The sequence below is a fragment of the Mus musculus genome, chromosome X (assembly GCF_000001635.26).
Source record: "Mus musculus strain C57BL/6J chromosome X, GRCm38.p6 C57BL/6J".
NCBI classification, from domain to species: domain Eukaryota; kingdom Metazoa; phylum Chordata; class Mammalia; order Rodentia; family Muridae; genus Mus; species Mus musculus.
In genome coordinates, this window is record NC_000086.7 from 51,759,362 (window position 1) to 51,773,939 (window position 14,578).

At 39.2% G+C, this 14,578-nt stretch overlaps 1 protein-coding gene and 1 long non-coding RNA gene across 3 annotated transcripts in view; one reads left to right on the forward strand and one right to left on the reverse strand.

Moving 5' to 3' along the window:
* The window catches only part of Gm35727, a 182,310-nt gene that overhangs the window by 77,605 nt on the left and 90,127 nt on the right, over positions 1 to 14,578 (forward strand). The gene's annotated exons all lie outside the window — the stretch shown is intronic.
* Usp26 (ubiquitin specific peptidase 26) overlaps positions 1 to 14,578 on the reverse strand; it is a 48,567-nt gene that overhangs the window by 6,695 nt on the left and 27,294 nt on the right. For both annotated transcript variants that reach the window (XM_017318645.1, NM_031388.2), the window contains one exon: positions 5,794 to 5,874. The gene's annotated coding sequence lies outside the window, so the exon portion shown is untranslated. The remainder of the gene's footprint in view (positions 1 to 5,793; positions 5,875 to 14,578) is intronic.

Sequence of the window (14,578 nt, forward strand, 5' to 3'; positions counted from 1 at the left end):
CCAGTCTACTTAATGAGCTCTAGGATAGCCAGTACTGCATAGAGACCTATCTCATACAAAACAAAACAAAAGACAGGAGATGCGCTCATGAAACTGTATCTGTATTTTTCAATATTTCCTTAAAGTTTGACATACATTTCATTTCTGAATAAAGAAAATTACTTTAGCCTCACTGAGTGTGAAAAGCAAATGTATGGAACTAGAAAATATCATCCTGAGTGAGGTAACTCAGACCCAAAGGGACATACATGGCATGTACTCACTAAAAGTGGATATTAGCCAAAAAAAGTACAGAATACCCAGGATAAAATCCACAGAACTCAAGAAGGTTAACAAGCTGAAGGACCCAAGTGACGATGCCTCAGTCCTACTTGGGAGGGAGAAGAAAGCAATCACAGGATGGGGGGGGGGACCTGAGTGAGAAAGGGGACAGGGAGGGGAAAAGGGGGAAGGTGGAGAGAACAGGTCTGAAGCCCTAAGAGCCAGCAGAAAGAATGGAAACAAGTAACCTCGGGAGATAGGAGGTAGGGGACCCTCCAGAATGCACCAGAGACCTGGGAGGTGAGAGACTCTCAGGACTCAAAGGGAGGGACCTTAGATGAAATGCCCTACAGTGGGGAGAGGGAATTTGTAAAGTCCACCTCCAGTAGAAAGACAGGGCATCAAGTAGAGGGATGTGGTTGACATCGGACAATCAAAAAAAACTCTGACCCAGAATTCTTCCTGTCTGAAATAATGTCAGGGACAAAAATGGAGAAGAGCCTGAGGGGAAGGAGGTCTGGTGGCAGGTCCAAATTTGGATCCAGCTTAAGGGGAGGCCCTAAGGCCTGACACTATTATTGATGCTATAATGTGCCTACATGACTGCCTTCTGAGAGGCTCAGATGTAGATACTTACACCCAACCATTGGACTGAAGCCAGGGACCCCTGAAGTGGTTGAATTAGGAAAAGGCAGGAAGAAGCTGAGGAGGAGATCAACCCCATAGGAAGACCAGTTGTCTTAACTAACCTGGGCCCCTTAGATCTTTCAGACACTGAGCCACCAACCAGGCAGCATACACCACATGATAAGAGGCCGCCAACTCATATACATCAGTGGACTGCCTGATCTGGCCTCAGTGAGAGAAGATGTGCCTAACCCCTGAGACTTGAGGCCCCAGGGAGAGGGAGTGGGGAGGGTTGGTGGTGTGGGAGTTGGGGTAGAAGGGTGGAGACATCTTCTTGGAGACAGGGAATGGTGTGTGAGAAGGTATGGGATGAAGAACAGTCAGAGGACAGACCAGGAGGAGGTAACAACTGGACTATAAAATAATATTAAAGAATAATAATAAAAAGATAACCAATAGTTATATCTTATACAAGAAGTGATCTACAAGGCAGGTATGGTGGCTTATGCCTATAAACACAGCACTTTGGAGACTGAGGCAGGAGGATTTCTACATGTTCAAGCTATCTTTTCCTACATAGTTTCAGGATTGTCTGAGATACATAGTCAGATTCTGTCTCAAAAATTCCAAAATTAAAGAGTCATAGTCTGGAGATAGGTACACAAACTCTAGAAGGTTGTTTCTAAGCAATGACTATAAAAAAATTATTTGTCTGTTCTCCTTCACTGACATGAGTAAGCTGTGTTCATCTGAAATAAAATCAAGTACTTGTTTATCTCAATTGAGTAGATTAAGGTTAACATGTAGAAGGTGCTGAAATAGCAGTGTTAAGTTTTAATTATCATGTTTCACCCTTGTTTTAACTATGCTGGGAATTGTACTTAAGTCCTCACACATGCCAAGCATATGATCAATCACTGAAGTATATACTCTCAGCTCTCAGAACACTCAGAAAACATTTGAGATAGTAGGGGAAAGATATAACTAGTATATGCTAACAAGTCCTGCTTAGTTACCTCACTGAATAGAAACAATAAAGGTTCTAAAAGGTAGTGACCTAGTCCATGTATGTAGGGAGTGGAAATAATAAAATATCATATATTTGCCACTGGGGCTCATAATAAAGTTCTGCCTACCTCTAATGAGCCCAAGCAAAACCTCTGAAAATGAAACCTTCAATTTACATTTCTGTGAAATTATGAGTATCTACGAGGTTTTAGGCAAGGTCAGTGGCACTATCAGATTCCATTCAATGGACTGAAGTTAGCCTCAAAGCTGTCTTGGAGGACTTGTTCTATGGAAGTTTGATTCTAGATACAATATCATTAACAAGCATATATAATTAATAAAGAACACTGGATTTCCCAAGAGAATCTAAAAGGCTTCCTCCAACAATGGCTTAGTGTTCCTTACATCTGAACTTGAAAAGTATGTGAATATGCTGAATTTGGTAAATGAAAAGGGGCACTCTGAAAGCCAGGAGCATTATCAAAAGCAACTCTACATTAATTCATCCATTACTTCATTAAAAAATAGACATGGAATGCTGAAAACCACTATAAATTTGTGGGGATACAATATTGTAAAGAAATACAAAATCCAGACTTTTACCAAACTCTCTGTAGCAGAGTTGAAAAACTTACACATAGGGCTAGGCATATAGCTCAATAGTAGATTACTTGTCTAGTATGTGAGGCCCTGTGTTCAGTACTAATCACCTAAAAATATCCAAGAAAACAAAAAATATATATGCATAAAATAAATAGGACATATTGTAGCAATTATCAAAGAAAGGGTGTTGGTGGAGGGGTGGATAAGCTTACATGTTAATTACATGCTACACAAACACAAGGACCTGATTTAATCTCCAAAACCTATAAACAATGATGGTGCCTACTTATACTTTCAGCAGTGAAGGAAAGACAGAATTCCTGGGGTTTCCTTACCAGAAAGACTAGTCTAATCAGTAAGTCCTATGCTCCTGGGAGATGCTGTCAAAAATAGAAGGTAGGCATTTGAAGAGCAATACCTGAGGTTAACCTACATTTGCAAATACACAGCAGGCATACATGCATAAACAAGTGCCTGTACACGTATGTACGTGCACACACACACACACACACACACACACACACACACACACACACACCACACAGAGAGAGAGAGAGAGAGAGAGAGAAAGAGAGAGAGAGTGAGAAGGGGTTAGAGAGAGGAGAGGTAGGAGAGAGGAGGGATAAATGGGGAGACAGAAAATAGAGAGAGCAACCTCCTCAAAGAAAAGGAGAGTAAAGGAAAATAAACACTATACTATTGGTAATGGGGGTAGGCATTCTTCAGACTTGTGTACACCTGGCAATAATATAGTAGAGTCTGTGTTCTAGATGGGAGAAAGACTAAACATGATTCCCTTTCAGGGAAAAATGTAAAGGCATCTGCAGTGAAAGACAGTACTGAAGGCACTATAGAAGAGCAGGAAAGCAAATGGCTTCATAACCTTACTAAGCAGCTCCATGGCACAGGGCTGCCTTAGACTCACAGGCACGGATGTACGATGGGATCAATCATCAGTTTGCTTTCTCCAGTGCCATGTAGCCACTTAGTTGTCCTGGGGCAACATATAAAAATAGGAACTCTGATTTTTGACTTGTTGGTGGATTCCACTCATTCCAACGTAACCATACAAGAAAAAAGAAATAGCAGAGCTGTAGGAATAAAGAAGGGTATGCTCATAAACATGGCCTTTAAAATTGATGAAATGTCTCAGCAGTTCAGAATGCTTACTGCTTTTGGAAAAAGGACCCAGTTTGGTTCTCAGACCTCATATCAGGTAGCTCCAGGGATAAGATGCTATTATGTCCTGGCCACTGTGGATAACTGCACTTAATGTACATAAACCTAGATACATACACATACACAAAAACAAAAATAAAATAAATCTTTGAAGAGAAAAGTAACACGAGGACAGAGGATTAAAATAGAGGAAAATGTGAGCCTGGGGCATGGCTCAGTTGCTAACGAGTCCATGGGGACTTGCTGCCATGCTTTACAATCTGAGTTCAGTCTCCCAACCCAAATGGTGTAAGGAGAGCACTGATTACCTAGAATTGTCCTGACCACCATATGTGCAATGACATCCATGTGCTCACATGATCACATATACACAAAACACATGAAACATAATAAAATATTAAAATACATATAGGGATATGCTCCATAATTCCGAGGCTATAGTTGTAACATCAGTTGACAGAGTCGCTCTTATTTTAGTAGCTGTAATTCTGTCTCCTGCGTCTAAGCAGCTGTCAACAAGTTAAAATAGTTCCTTCTCCTATTGTCCTTTCCTCTTCCTTTTTGTTTTTCTGTTTTCTATTCATTCTCAACTTGCCCCTAAGCTGGAAGCAAGCAATAAGAAAGGAGGACAAAGCTGAATGTTACGTGTATGTGGATTGGGTTGAAAGCAGGCAGGATCAGGTATAAGGGGTAGGCAAGTTGAGATCTGATGAAAGGAAAGAAGAAACCACCCTCTCCTTTTTTCTACCCTTCAAGTTTGGGTTAAAGGTCAACACTGCACTGCCTCTAGAGCATTAGCAATTAAATCCAGTCATTCTGTTCGTTTCCAGTATCAGTGTGCCTGGCTTTTCAAAACGATTGGATCAAGACAGATTTTCTCCTTGCCTGTCTGGCTTAAAGGTGCATTTCCACACTCAGCACACATCCAAATCATTGTATAGCAGAGAAATGCCATTACTTCGCCTCTTGACATAAACTGCACATAAATCACTCTATAGGAGGTCCTGACCAAAATAGGAAGAATTCTCTAGACTAGCAAATTGTTCCCATGAACTATTCAAGCTTTGTATTCTGTCTGAGAGAGATTTGGCAGAGCATGTTTTTTATTCTTTAAAAATGATTATGTTAGTGCTCCTAATAAGACATAGCTGAGAACAATGCATAGATAATTTTCAAAAGATAAATATTATTTCACTAAAGAATGTTCTCTCATGAAAAAGCATGTATTTGCTATATACAGCATGAGAGAAATTCTTGGCATTAATTCTTTCTCTACTGTAACCTATCATCTTAGTATTTTATAGGCCTTATTTCTAACTATTGTTTCTTTATTCACCTACTAACCAAAATATCTTTTCATATTTAGTTGACTATGGGACAAAGAAAAATATAAGGCAGTAAAAAATTCCTGCTCTCAGAGAAGTTATCAGACAAATAATACAAACAATAGCAGTACAAGGAAAAATGTATTAATTAAAAGCCAATCCATGTGTTACCAAAGTCTATGTGTTATCATCTGCCCCCTCAACTTCTCATAGTATTTTCTCTTTTTGTATTGTGTAAGGGAGATTGTTGCTATTTGTGTATGAGTGGGTGTAGAGGTCAAAGGTCAACATTGAGTGGTTTTTTTTGGGGGGGGATCAGGAGCCACCAACCTCCACTGTGTTCTTAAATTTTTATTATTTTGTGTTTTGCCTGCATGCATGTTTATTCATCATGTGAGCCTAGTATCCAGAGGGCAGAAAAAGAGGTATAGGTATAGGTATTCCCCTATAACCGAAGTTGTGCTTAGTTTTGAGGTACCATATAGTTTATTGAATCAAATCTAAGTCACATTAGTTTTCAAAGTGTATGATGTGGTAAGTACATGCCTTTAATCCCAACCCTTGGGAAGTAGCGGCAGGAGAATTAAAAAAAAAATTCAAGGTCACCTTCAGCTAAACAGGGCATTCATAACCAGTCTGGGTTATATAGGCAATGTCTCAAGAAAACGAGAAAACAATCCCATGAAGCAATCATGCCAACGGAAGTTTCAGGAAAAGGTGACTACCTGAGAGAGATGCCTTTTTCGACCCATTATAGGGGTACAGAAAATTGTAAGAGAACGCAACTTACCAGAGACTGGCACTGGATGCTAAATGCAAATGAAGCAGCTTCCCAACTCAGCAGTGTGTGTATATGCCAAGGGAAAACAACCTATTAGGACAGAAAACCGGATTGTGAGTCTAAAAAGTCTTGGAAACATGCATACCCGTGGGGTTTTAAGTATTACAAAGGGCAGGAATTGACTTGTTCTTCACAATGAATAAGAAAGTTTGTGATTTCACATGGTAGGTTTGCATCCCAAGAAGAGAATTTCACTAACAGTGGTGACTGCTTACTTCCCTTCTCACTTGCAGAAGTGACAGCTTTTGCCTGTGGTAGTTGTCAACGTTTGAGAACAGGCATGGGTGGGGCTTCTGCCTTTATGTCTAAATATTTTATTGTCGGAAACTTATATCCCATTTACTGCTAATCCTCTCTTCCAATCATTTTACTACACATATGCACAAATTACCAATGTGGTGGTATATACATTTGACTCTGCAGACTGCTGACCATTGTTTCTTAAACACAACATGTTGGTCACTAGATCACTCTGACAGCTTAAAAACAAAAAGTCTAATATACAGAAGGCTAAACAAAAAAGGGTCTTGCTCGTTTTCCTTATGTATGCAGCTAACAGCCAACCTTTGTTGTTGTTTTCCTCTTGATCTTAGGCATCTAGCCTAGCATTAGAACTCAACTTGTTTTCATGGACTTTTCATCTCATTTCTTTTCTCTCCCCTGTCTCTGCCATATGATACATTCTAATCTCATAGACATTTTGAACAAAGACCCAGTCATTAGATGAACATAGAGACAATAGAAAAAATGGGGAAAAACCACAGCAACAAGGGAACTTGTTCTGTCCCAAAGTACAGGAGAACCACAATGGAGCAGTAACCATCAAATAACATGAGCAAAATATCACTGCAAAAGTTTGTCCAGAAAATAATTTACTCCTTCCCTAGCAAGTATGTTGTACCCTAGTTAAGACACAGTATTAATGATCTCAAGCCGTTTCTATGTGCCTGTCACTACTGTGGATCCACATTCTCTAATTACCAAAGGCTAAAAACAAAATGAGAAGGTAGGTCTAGGACCAAATTTAACAACAAGGCAACATTAAACTTAAAGAGATCACAGTCTAGACTAAAGTTGGAGAGAATAAAGAAAATGTCATCTGTTTGAATTCTTTCAGAGATACAGAGAATCCAAGGCTGCTAGTCAGTCTTGTGGGCAGTTAGTTTGGTATTAAAAACATAACAGTAAGCATATGATCTGAACAATAGTGAAGGTAATCAAGTTTCAGGGGCATCTGAAATAAGATTAGGAGTTGAAATTAATATTGAATTGAAAAAGCTTTAGGCCGGCCAGTGGTGGCGCTCGCCTTTGATCCCAGCCCTTGGGAGGCAGAGGCTGGTGGATTTCTGATCTGAGTTTGAGGCCAGCCTGGTCTACAGAGTGAGTTCCAGGACAGCCAGGGCTACACAGAGAAACCCTGTCTCAAAAAAAAAAAAAAAAAAAAAAAAAAAAAAAAGAAAAGAAAAGAAAAAGAAAAAGCTTTAGAACCATCTTATATGGGGATTCACTGGTTCTAATATTCATCAAGATGAACCAAAAGGTAGGGCTGTAGCCAGTTCAAGGTAGACCAACTAAATATTAACTGCCACTGCAAGAGGATTCCTTGGGTTCCCCAAAACTCCTATATACAGTTGCCCATCTCACACTTTGTGTACAAACTTACCGAACTACAATTGTCTTCCCAGGATGACCTTTAAGCACAGTTTTATATGATGTCCCATGCTGATGCTCTTTGCCCAGAACTATCAGTCTGCGTCCAACAATCCATGTATTCTCTTGTCCAAACCATTCTTTGCTACATTTGCTAATATATACCCCTGACATGTGACTAAAGAGAGCTACTACCCAACATAAATAGGTTTAGGCTCTATCCCATAGCAACAACTTCAAAGCCCAGGTAAATCTAGGTTCCTGTTCCACAAAGCACAGTTCTTCTAAAAGAAACAAGTATCACAAGTAAGAAGATGGTGATATATGTATAGATACTGACTTTGGATTTATGCCCGAAACTTGAGCATCTCCTCTTGTGAGGGAAAATCTAAGATAAATTATAAGATTTTTTTTGTACTATATGCCTCGGTGAAAGTAGGATGTTGAAGTCTAAGTAAGGAAAACAAATGAGAAACAGGCAAAGACAGCCTGTGGTAATAAGAGTTAAGCCCATCCATTATTCTAATAATCTCCCTTGGGTCAACGTCATCCTTGGAACATTTATGACCGCTAGAACAATTTTGAAGAGTTAACATCTCATTCCAAATGAGTAGTGAGCAAGTTCAAGTTTTTATCTAGCAGAACATAACATCTTACAAGGATTCCTTTATACTTGACTTTATAGCAATGCCATACCTTACCCCCAAAGCTGCAAGGAGACACTTTAAGGATATTAGTGGAGTAGATTCAGCTTTGGGGTTCAATCAGGGGTGTTTTAGACTCCACACGACACAAGGGGGCACTACAGCATTTTCCTTACCAAGGCAAAGAGGGCAGGGAAGTCAATCTTCATCTGACTTAAGAATAAACACATTCCAGGTTTAAAACTTGGTAAGAGAATTTTAAATAGCCACTGTTTGCAAAAAGAACCTGGAAAATGTAGTAAGTGCCACCAGGGCTCAAACAAAAATCTATCAGAATGACTTCCAAATTTTGAATAGGAAAAAAAATCTCAAGTTGACTTTATTCATTCTATTTTAAAAATATCTTGAAATAGTCTTAATATTTACTATCTTTAAATACAATTAGTACTGCTAAAGAGGAGGAAGAGATGGAGGAACCAGAGGGATCAGGGACATAGCACAAGAACATAGCCTAGAGAATCAACTGACTGGGACTCATGGAAACTTGAGATCAGGGAGCCTGTAAGGGGGGTGGGGGTGGGTCCTGACCTAGGTCCTCTACATATATGTTATGGCTAAGTGACTTGGGGTTCTTGTGGAAGTCCTCAAAGTGGGACTTGGGATTGTCCCTGACTCTTTTGGTATACTTGTACGACAGTTTTCCCACTTTTGGATTGCCTTGTCCAGCCTTGATGTGGTAGTATATGCCTGGTCCTATTGTAGCTTGTTATGCTGGGTTTGGTTGATGTCCCTTAGAGGCCTGCTCTTTTCTAAGGGGAAGAGGGAGGGGAAACTGTGGTAAAGATATAATAAATGAGAAAAGAGCAATAACTCAAAAAGAAAATATCATTTATTTATAGGGCAAAATGATGGGATTGGCTTGCATTTAGGAGGCATGGGGTAACTAACAAGTTCTTGAATCCATTCAAAAATATTTGGATTGGAACTTTTCTGTATTACATGCCCATGGGTTTTCATGACTGTGACTATGCAAATGGTATAACAAATAATATTTAATATTGACATATTATACCTGGTGCCAATTTAAAGCCAACAGTATCAAGAAATACAGATTCTTTCTTTTATAGCCTATTTGTCTCTTCAAAACACAAATGTGACCCACATATGCTTGCCCCCAAGAAGTTTCTCAGTAATTACACAGGCTTGTATGGGATATGTCACTTAATCATATAGATATACAAATGAAAAAGGAAGAAAAATACGTTCACAAGAGTAGGTTAATCAATAATGTATCGATTTGCTCAGTGACTCTTGACAAGGGTCAGAATTAATGAAAACTTCTTTGAGAACTTGCAATTTTCTCACTGGAAGTGACAGTGAGTTGTGCTAGATAGTTTTTACTGTAGTTGTCTTCAGAAATTTCTCGTGTCCTTTTTCATTTGAGAGTGTTGATTTTATAAGTTTCAAACACTGAAGCAGGGCTATGCCCTTTATGGAAGCATAAAATTTATGCTGTAAAAATTTGTCCAAGTTCTTCATTCCCAAAAGATGAAAATAGGCTCATGAATAAATGACTGATTTGATCAAATTCCCTTGTATTCTTTTGCTATCAAGTACATACAGTCAATATGTCTGTCATCATAGCAAAGGTCTGCGTTCAGAACTCACTAATCCCTTGTATACTTCTGTCTTCTGGATGGCTATGTGTAAACAAAGAAAGTGGATCTCGGAGAGGGTCCAGGATATTTTCAATGTATAGATGCTTATGCTGCTTGGCTACTTACTTCTCTGTTGAGGGGATAAAACCATACAGAGAAGCTAGATAGACCCTAGGGGAATGATTTACTGGTAAGGATCAATTTTTAGGTGGGGGAAAAAAAAGTGCCACAAATACTCAGGATTTTCAACATGTTCTAATTAGGGTGCTGAAGTGGTGGGTTGCTGTCAAGCATGCGGTTTTCCATATTAAGGTTCTTTTATTAGAAGAGCGCAGTTAGCATTGCAATCTAGGGGAGAAAGAGTAATGTTTACTCTCCGGAGATATCTTCACCTCTAGCTACAGCCACAATGTGATTAATAACATCTGAGGAAGCATCAAACTAACTTATTTTAAGAAATTAAGAGTAGCAGGAGCTACATGTATCCATGTATGCAAATAATAAAACAGTTGATATACCATTTATTATTTGTGAAACAACCTAAATAACTGACAAGTAACTGTAAATAGTTATTCTACTGGATACATATATGATCTATAAAAGATTAGAGTAGGCATAGTTTAATACACTGCCAGTTTTAGAAAATGTATGTACTTTCAAGGGACAGCTACTGAAGTCTCAGTGACCTAACTCCGATCTCCCACATGTCTAACACCTCTTCCATGGTGCAGAGTACATGGAACACAGCAGTCGACAGACAGCACTAATCTACTGAGTTTATTGGATAAAGAAGACATGACCGGAAGGACTTATTTTGCTATTTACCATTTGCTTTTTCCTTTTTCACCAGCTAAGTATAGCCATGACACTGGAATAGGCAAGTATGTGAAACAGAAGACAATTAAACATATAGCGAATAGCCGAAATAAGTTATCTATCCCCTCAGGAGATTTGAACAAAGATGAAATTAAATCAGTAAAACTACTACTTATATATATGGTTCCCAGAAGATGTCACTGGGCCAACTATAACAACTGCCAGAGCATTTGTTGCATGAAGTTGACCATGGACTATGCAGGAGCATGACATTTAAGTCCAAAGGGTGAGAGTGTAAAAGTTATTTTACATCAACTGAACTGGAAAGCTAACACCTTTAGAATGGAAGGGGAAACTGCATGATCACAAGGGCAGCAGCCTTTTGCAATAATCTTGAACTACTATGTAAGGAACAAATTTACTACCAACACATTCTCTGTGGTGTGACAACTAGCAAAACTCTTATATATATGACCCTGAAGCTGGAAATCTATGAAATAAATGTTTTTTACTTATATGAAGTCAAACGTGAGTAAATAATATTGCAAACCACCCAGACTCGTGTTGGGAAAAAAACCCTTAAACAGAAAGTTTAACAGCCTAAGATAGAATTCTATAAAACATAAATCAAATAATTGAGACCCCACTTATTTAAGTTTCTAGAGCTCTTTGCAATAATTTCATCTTCCTATCATTCCACTATTTAATTCTCTTTTTCACACTGTTGATTGCTTTAGTATGTAAGGATGGGGGTGACAAAGGGATATAGATGAAGTTAAAGAAGAGTGATCTGCATCATCAAGAACAAGGCAGTTAAATCAAAACAACCCTGAGATTCCACCTCACACCAGTCAGAATGGCTAAGATCAAAAATTCAGGTGACAGCAGATGCTGGCGTGGATGTGGAGAAAGAGGAACACTCCTCCATTGTTGGTGGGAGTGCAGGCTTGTACAACCACTCTGGAAATCAGTCTGGCGGTTCCTCAGAAAACTGGACATAGTACTACCGGAGGATCCAGCAATACCTCTCCTGGGCATATATCCAGAGGATGCCCCAACAGGTAAGAAGGACACATGCTCCACTATGTTCATAGCAGCCTTATTTATAATAGCCAGAAGCTGGAAAGAACCTAGATGCCCCTCAACAGAGGAATGGATACAGAAAATGTGGTACATCTACACAATGGAGTACTACTCAGCTATTAAAAAGAATGAATTTATGAAATTCCTAGCCAAATGGATGGACCTGGAGGGCATCATCCTGAGTGAGGTAACACATTCACAAAGAAACTCACACAATATGTATTCACTGATAAGTGGATATTAGCCCCAAACCTAGGATACCCAAGATATAAGATATAATTTGCTAAACACATGAAACTCAAGAAGAATGAAGACTGAAGTGTGGACACTATGCCCCTCCTTAGATTTGGGAACAAAACACCCATGGAAGGAGTTACAGAGACAAAGTTTGGAGCTGAGATGAAAGGATGGACCATGTAGAGACTGCCATATCCAGGGATCCACCCCATAATCAGCATCCAAACGCTGACACCATTGCATACACTAGCAAGATTTTATTGAAAGGACCCAGATGTAGCTGTCTCTTGTGAGAATATGCCGGGGCCTAGCAAACACAGAAGTGGATGCTCACAGTCAGCTAATGGATGGATCATAGGGCTCCCAATGGAGGAGCTAGAGAAAGTAGCCAAGGAGCTAAAGGGATCTGCAACCCTATAGGTGGAACAACATTATGAACTAACCAGTACCCCAGAGCTCTTGACTCTAGCTGCATATATATCAAAAGATGGCCTAGTCGGCCATCACTGGAAAGAGAGGCCCATTGGACTTGCAAACTTTATATGCCCCAGTACAGGGGAACACCAGGGCCAAAAAGGGGGAGTGGGTGGGCAGGGGAGTGGGGGTGGGTGGATATGGGGGACTTTTGGTATAGCATTGGAAATGTAAATGAGTTAAATACCTAATAAAAAAATGGGAAAAAAAAGACAAAAAAAAAAAGAACAAGGCAGTTGGAAAACATGAAACATCTTGCAAGATCAGGTAACACCCCTTTCAGTATAGAATTTGGCAAAACGTGCCTCTACACTGTGGAATTTAGTGAGTGCCAGAGATGGGAAAAAACTATATTTCATGTCAGTGGTGTTTGAATTCAACAAAGGTTAGAAGACAGTTACAGTCAGTTACACACAAGGTGGCATTCAGGCAGCATGCCTGACTGGGAAAGGAAATTTGTCACTCAGATCACAATCTGTAAGTATCATCAGTTGTCATATGTGTGACCCACTGAACACAGTGAGTCTCCATGTTTAGAGAGCTTCCGAACCACATGAAATTTCAGGAAAGAGAGTAAATACATTTGTGTCTACCAAAAAAAGTGATTTCGGATAAAAAAGATCGATGCTCCTCTTAAAGACTACTTATATGTCTTGTTTTACAATTTAGGCAAGAAATGCCACTACAGATATTATAAGAAACTTCAACCTGATTCTTTGTTTGTTTTTTGCTTATTTTAAGTAGGAGAATGAGTATGTTTGTGATTTCAGGCTGAGGTCTAAAGTGGTTTGAACACAGTCCCAGGAAAATAAGAACTTGGAAGACATTTAGTTAGAGTATTAGAGGTCTAAACTGACTGAAGTGTTATTATTTCTTTTAATCTATAGGCAGAATACTGCATTATCACTGTGGGAACTCCAATCTACCAAAATTAGTGGAAAAATAGGACATACAGTCATTCTAGGAGAGCCAGAACTCCTCTAAATCTGGGGTGTCTTCAATAGGAGAGGCACAAAAAAAAACTGTCTTTAATTGCTCATATGGGAACTCTGTCATAAAAGAGCCATGACTCAGAAAAGAAGTACAGCTGTGACACAAAGATAATACTCCATATAATACTAAGTGCCACCTGAGAGTTTCTTAGTTATATGATACAAATTCCTTTACTTCCTTACACCTAATTTGAATTGTTTTCCTTTCTGACATCTGCTGAGAGTGACCCATACTGACAATCTTGGTATCTCAGTCCTGTCCTATAATGCCAGCTAATTGGGAACCTGAGACAAATGAATTGCAAGTTTGATGCCCACATTGGGTATGGAATGAATACAAGGCTGATCAAGCAATTTAGTGAGATCCTGTCTCTTCAAGACAAAAAGTGTGAAAGCAAAGGATGTAGCTCAGTGGTAGGTCATTTGGCTAACATCTGCAATACCCTAGGCTCAATCTCTAGGATAACACACACCCCAAAAAAGAAGAAAGGCAGTAAGAATTTAGAGGGGAAAGAGAGCAAGAATGAGAGCAAAAAAGTGAGAGAGAGAGCAAATACAAACTGGTAAGATGAGTTAGCAAGATAGATCAGCAGAAAAGTTCCTGCTGCCAAGCCTGACAGTTTATGATTTGACTCCTTGGAACTTAGAACTACTCTCCTAAATTGTCCTCTGATCTCTACATGTTTGTGGTAGCATGTATATGCATGCATGTGCGTATGTATACACACAGACATACACAAATAATATAAAAATATATTTAAATCAGCCAATGACATTAAACAGGATTAAATAAGATAAAGATATTAAATTAACCATGAATAATACTATGAGCACATTTTCTGAAAATATTCTTAAAGCAGAAGGCTAATTTTTCCTATGGCAGATATGAGACAGATTCATACCTGAGGCAAGTTTAAAATACAGATTAATTTTTCATGTGGAAATTCAGAAGCCTAGTCAGTGTTTTCCATAGATCTAAGTAAATCCACCTCTCTCCACAGTTGGGCCATAGAGCAGGGAGCTCTGAGGACAGTAAACAGAAGGACTTAGAAATGCTTGGTGTTGATAGGCAATGAAAGATCTTTAGCATCACTGCCAAGTTTGCCAGATAAGGACATTGAGGTCAGAGAGGACATCAGCATTTGAGCCAAGACTGCAAGTCTTCCCCAGTCCTTGAGTT